Below are 6,216 nucleotides of genomic sequence, written 5' to 3' on the forward strand. Positions count from 1 at the left end.
TACCTGCCGGGAACATGGAAGAAAGATCCCCCACCCCCACCCTTGAAGTCAGATGAGACTTGTGACTTGTAAGTTGAGTACAGGTGCTGCTTTCAGAGCCTAGTTTCCTGTGTTTGTTTGCTTTATTTTTCCTGCTTGTCTCACTATATAGCCCGGGCTATCTTTGAACTTGTGATCCTCCTGCCTTAACCACTTGGGTTAGAGACAGGCAGCTCAGTGCCCTAAATTGTGTTTGCTTTTGTTGTTGTTTCTGCTATCAAAACAAATATGATGTGTAATTATGATGGAGAGTGCGCCTGCAAACACAGGATGGTCACCGAGAGGGGGCACAAATAAAGTTTGTCATTTTTAGCTACTACTGTTTGTTGGCTGCTTGCTATAGAAACATTGACTGTGTCCTCTTATCCTGAGTAGGTGGAGAAGCATACTAATCTTCCAGCATTCTGTGTCTGGGGAAAGAGACCCGTCTGTGAAACCTCTTCTCACTTTACCTCTTCTCCGGTACTTCTGTGGTTAACTTTTTCCCAATATGTACAACTAACTGGAAGCTTTAGGTCAACCCAGAGTTCTAAAAGTGAAAACAACTGGTGATTTTATTTATTTTTTTGTATATTTGCTTTACAGTGAAAAAAATGCTCTGTCATGTTTTGTTTGTCTTTACGGTACAGAGTCCTAGTTCAGTCAGTCCTATCTTCCCTGACATGTTTTATTCCTGTCTTAGAGACTCGGGTCTTGCTGAGATGCCCAAGATTTCCTCGAGTCTTCCCTTCGGCTCTGAAACCAGTCCCACCGCTATCCATCACAGCTGCAGCAGTGCCTTTTCCAAACACATTGCTTTAGTTGCTTTTCTCAGTCCCATGATCAAATACCTGACAACAAGCAACTTGAGAACATGTTAAGGAATACATTTGTTGATGTTGCTTCCCCCAGCCTGGAAACAGTGCTTCTAGTTACTGGACTTGGGGTGGAGTGTGGAGGGGATACAGTCTGTCATGGCAGTAGGCAGGAGAGCACGGATCTGCAGCCAGAAAGCAGAACGTGGACAGGAAGTGGAACTAACGCATGGGATTCCCAAGGGAATCCCACCCCTAGGGATCTTCTATCTACAAGTTCCATTTCGTAAGGATTCCACAACCTTACAAAACAGAGCAACATGCTAGGGACCATATTACAAACACATGAGCCTATGGAGGGCGGTTCCAACACAAACCACTAACCTGTGCTAGAAGAAAATAAATAGCAATAAAGCAATAAAGAACATTAGGACCTTAAAGACCTGCTGTTGCTCTGGGTTTCACTCATCCTGTGTGGAACTGGCTCTCAGCTCTACTGTGACGGAAAGGAACTTATGGACGGCATCCGCTCCCATTTGCATCCCAGACAGATAAGGCTCCATCACGTTGGGAAGCAGGGCAGCAAATGGCGGGCATAGTGAAAGTAGCGGGAAGCTGAGAGATGACATTTTCACTGCTAGCTCAGGGCAGAGGAAGAGAACTAAAAATGGGGTAAATGATAAACTCCCAACGCCTGTCCTTGTGGCACACTTCCTCCAGCAAGGCCACACCTTCTAAACCTCCCCACACAGAACCACCAGCTGGAGATCCAGTGTTCCATTACCCCAACAGATGGGGACACTTCTCAATCAAACCGCCACAGAAGCTGTCTCCATTCCTACCACCAAAGGATAATTTTCTTGGGAGTGTGAGGTTTTCCTGACTTTTAGGTTTCTCTGCCACCGTGTAGGCACCTTGGGAGGAGATAACAACTTCCCCCACTTGTTAACGGCAGCTTTGAAAATGAGCAGAAATCTGGGCTCTATAGGAAAAGCGCAAGGCTAGGCATTAATGGAGAAGTTGAGATGCAGCCCACGCCCTCTCTTCATACTTCAGCATCTGATTTGCAAAGTATTTGGTTTCGATATTTAGCTGCCAGAGCCAGATCTGAGCATGTAGAGAGGGAAGAAATAACCCCGGAAGGGAAGAAACATCAGCTAGATATGTAAAATAGCTGATTTGAAATTAGCCTCTGATTCAAATTAAGGTGCATTAATTTCTCCAGAGGCTGGTGGGGTGCTATGCCTTTGTGGGGTGAGCTAAATGAAGCTGCTCTGTGATTCATCACCGAAGTGGCTGCCTATCATCATCATTCCTCATGGGGGCCCAGCCATTGGTAAGCTGATTACACTGCGTGCTCCACACAGGGCTGGAGCGTGCTTGCTTTATTTCTGTTTAGATTCTGAGTTGAGTCCAAGTCCGGTGGTGGTGTGATTGCTTATGTCCTCCATGGGAGATTGTTCCTCAATAAGTTGGAACGTGTCCAAGTTGTCCTGGCCGTGCTGAGTCTAGATGGATGTGAATGACATGGCCAATTAAGGACATAGTCCATCAGTTAGTCAATTAATATGCACTAATTAAAGAACTATAGAAGAACAGTGGGTTTCTCTTTATGGAGGATATAAATATGCATGACACTGTTCTCTATCCTCAGGTTATACAGGCAATACAGGAGAGTCACTTTCAGTGAGATTGACCCTCTCACTCTCAGCCGACATTAACCATGGGAAGCAAACTCAGATAGGCCCTCCTTTCTCTGAATGGGCTACGGAGTCAACTGCTATAGCCAAGTTACTGGAACTAACAGATCTATGGAAGACATTTAGCATGGAGACACAACCTCCTTTTCTGCCAATGTTGGTAGTGGGTGCATCCAGTTGGCCCTTGGCTCTTGTTCCCAGGGATTTGTTTTGTTTATTCTTCTTCCTACTGTTACTGAGTCTTGGCCCTGAACTCCAGCTCAGTCAGCAAGGAGCCTGCTGCCTTCAGCCTCTTTATCATCTCATTAACCAGGGTTTTTTTCAAATTCAGCACACATGACATTTGGGGCCAGAGACCCTCAGTGTGATGTTGACCCTCTCCACCGTAGAGTGCTTAGCAGCATCCTTTGTCTATCAGATGCCATCAGTAGCTCTTTAGTGCCATCTTCGTAATAAAAATGTTTCCATACATTACCAAATGTCCCTGGAGTAGGGACAAAATTGTCTCTCCATTGTTCAAAAAGCCCTCCTTGAATCCTGGGAGGTCAGCCAATTTAGCCAAACCAATGAGATTCAGATGCATTAAGAGTTTCTGTCTCAAAAAATAAGGTAGAAGAAGCTTGAAGAAAACACCCAAAATTAGTTGTAAGCCTACATACACACATGTACACTCAATACACACAGAGAGACAGACAAACAGACAGACAGACACACACACACACACACACACACACACACACACACACACACTGCAAGGACCACCTTGTTCTTGTTCCTTTACATCTCTTTCTCCTTCTGCTTATGAGCACCATGGGTCCACAAAGTCAGTCTGTTTTCATCTCTAAGCAGACATCTGACATAGAATAGACACCTAATGCCATTTTTCTAAATTACAGAGAACCTTATCACTTTTCTCTTCAAACCAAGAAGTTCTAAAGATGCTGCTGGCTGGAATCAAACTCAAGTTGGGAGCACTCTTCATCAGTCTGAGGACATTCTTCATTGCTGCCCTTTGGGGAGCGAGCAGGCTAGTCATGCCTGTGAGACAAGCTGGTGTGTCTATCCTACTCCTTCTCCACACCCCACAGAACAGGATGACTGTTCCCCAGCAACCAAGATGTCTCAAAGCTGAGAACTCTATCTTGAGAGAGATCTCTGCTTTTTGTATCAGCATACAATTATAGAAAACATCTTTTCTTTAATATTTTAATTTGGTTTTGATAATTCCATATTGTGTGCAATGTATTTTTGTCATATTCTTCCCCAGACCCCTCTCTAATCCCCTATTCCTCCCCATGGAACCCTCTTCCCAACACATCCCCCTCCTTATTTCATACCCAGTTTAAAAATTAGAATATAATTACATCATCTCCCCCATTCCTCCACCCCCTCCCATTTATAAAAATAGCTCACTAAGCTTATTCAAGATTGTTTGCATGTGTGTAGGTGGATCATGGGCAACTTACAAGTAGCTACACCACTGTGGAAAAATGACTCCCTCTTCCTTAGAAGCATTTAGCTTCCATTGGCTCCCAGCTAAGGGTGGCCATGGGAAGGGTCTTAATATTATGAGCAGCAGGCAGTAACTTTGGACAGAGAAATGGGTATTGATTAGGAGAGTCTGTAATCAGAATAGACTCATAAGAAAGAAAGGGCCAATAAGAGCAGGAAAGTTGTCCCTGTCCCCCACCAGCTGCAGCACTCAAAAGAGCAGGCCCTTCACCTCTCCTGAGCAGCAGAGTAGAACTGACCCTGTTGGCGGAGATGTGGGTGAGCCACCCCCGATGTGTGAGCATGGAAGAGGCATCCCCACTACTCATCTGTCTTGTGACAGCATGGACAGGAAAGAAATACCCATTACTCCATCCATCAATGCCTGAGGCAGATGGAGAGCTGGCCCTGAGGTCACAAGAGCAAGAGAGTTGTTCCTGCCCCTCATCAGCTGCAGCACTTTGAAGACTGGCCCCTACACCTCACCTGGAAATACAGTAGAGCTGGCCCTGACAGAGTAGGCATGAGAGAACTAACCCTGAGGATGGAAAAAGCCAGAGACTGCTCATCATTGCCAAGGGTAAACTAGCCCCAGCAGTCCTGGAGAGCCCATCCTAGTGGTGAAGACAGAGGAGAGCTGGAAGGCTTACCCATTCTGCAAGTACCAGGGCTATGTGTTGTCCCACCCCAACATCCACCCTGTCTGTGATCTGCTGAAGCAAGGGAAGGAGTCAAATGTCAGTCCTATGGACCTAGGGCTTCAGGATCTTCATGACACAGGACAGCAACAGATGTCCAGGAAAAGACCCAGTAAGGGCCCAGAATTAATAATGCAGCAGAGTCCAGTGGCCAATGATTCTCTTCCATAAACACCTGCATGTAACAATATATGGCTAAAGGTGTTTGCTGCATGACCATTGTCAAACTGCAGCTTCCGTGATGAGATTTCCCTTCTTCTCTTTTTCTCTTTTTTACTTTCTTTCACCTCATATTTGTTTAAATTTTATTTATTTATTTATTTATTGGGTAGGAAGGGAGATGGGTGGGATCAGAAGGCATGGTGTAAAAGACAAAAAGGATGAAAAAGGGAAAAAAGGAAGCAAGCAAGAAAAAAAGGAAGGAATAAAAGAAGGAAGAGAGGGCCCAAAGATATGGAAATGGGGGAGTAAGAAAGTGGCCCATTCTTAATGTTCACTGTAGGGAAGATAATACAAGCTAGACAGGAAGTTAGGAAACAGCATAGTTTGCCCAAGAACAAATGTTAGGAGAAAGTGACCACACAGGAAGGAAATAATAAACATACAGGATTTTTTTTTCAGTACCAGTTTGTCTATTTGGTTGCTAGAAAAATGTATATTTAAATATATATTAATATTTTATATATAATATATAAGTAGTAAATACATATTAAAATATATACATTCCTTAGAAGCGACATCTTCTATGGCAGAAAGAATCCAAGAAAAGTATATACTTGGCTAGACATGCTAGTCATTCAGCAACAAGAAACAGACAGAATCATCCTAAGCCCATAAGAAGGCACACTGTGGCTCCCTGGGTCTCTTCTGGGACACTTTCAGCTGCTGTTGCATACCTCCATTCATTCAGTTTACAGTACTGTTGTCTTAAAATCCTAGGTTCTGTTTTCACTTATTCATGCAGTACTTCCACAGAGAGAAACCCCTTCCATCAATTATTGGATGCTGTTTACCATTTTTCAAACTAATGGGTCCAGTCCCCAATGTTCTTGAGGTTGATCAATTCAATTTCTTTGATTTGCTTATGAGCTCACAATTTTAAACATGTTTAATGTGTCTCAAGCCATTGCACTGACTGTCCTTTGAGATGCTCAGCTGTCTGATCTCCAGCCATCAGGGTTTTCAAAGCCAGCAGCTGAGTCCTTTTGACATACTCTCGTCAATCGTTCATGACTCCCCCCACCTTGCTGTCTGACAATTTGTTATGGGCCAGGAACCAGGCAAATCTCTAAAGATTATGACTGCTTTTACTGGGAAATGTTAGCCTAAGATTATTCACCTGGCTCTTATTGCCACTGGGTTGGAAACTATTTCTGGGTGTTTTGGGTAGATAGTACTTGGATTTTTAAATTATGAAATGCATGATCAATCAAAACACATGCCTTTGATTCAAGTCTAGAGCACAGCCTTTGCTTCCTCTCCTCCGCCTTGCTC

Source organism: Microtus oregoni, unplaced genomic scaffold (genome assembly GCF_018167655.1).
Source record: "Microtus oregoni isolate MIOR12 unplaced genomic scaffold, Mior012 000002F_ref0000024, whole genome shotgun sequence".
NCBI lineage: Eukaryota > Metazoa > Chordata > Mammalia > Rodentia > Cricetidae > Microtus > Microtus oregoni.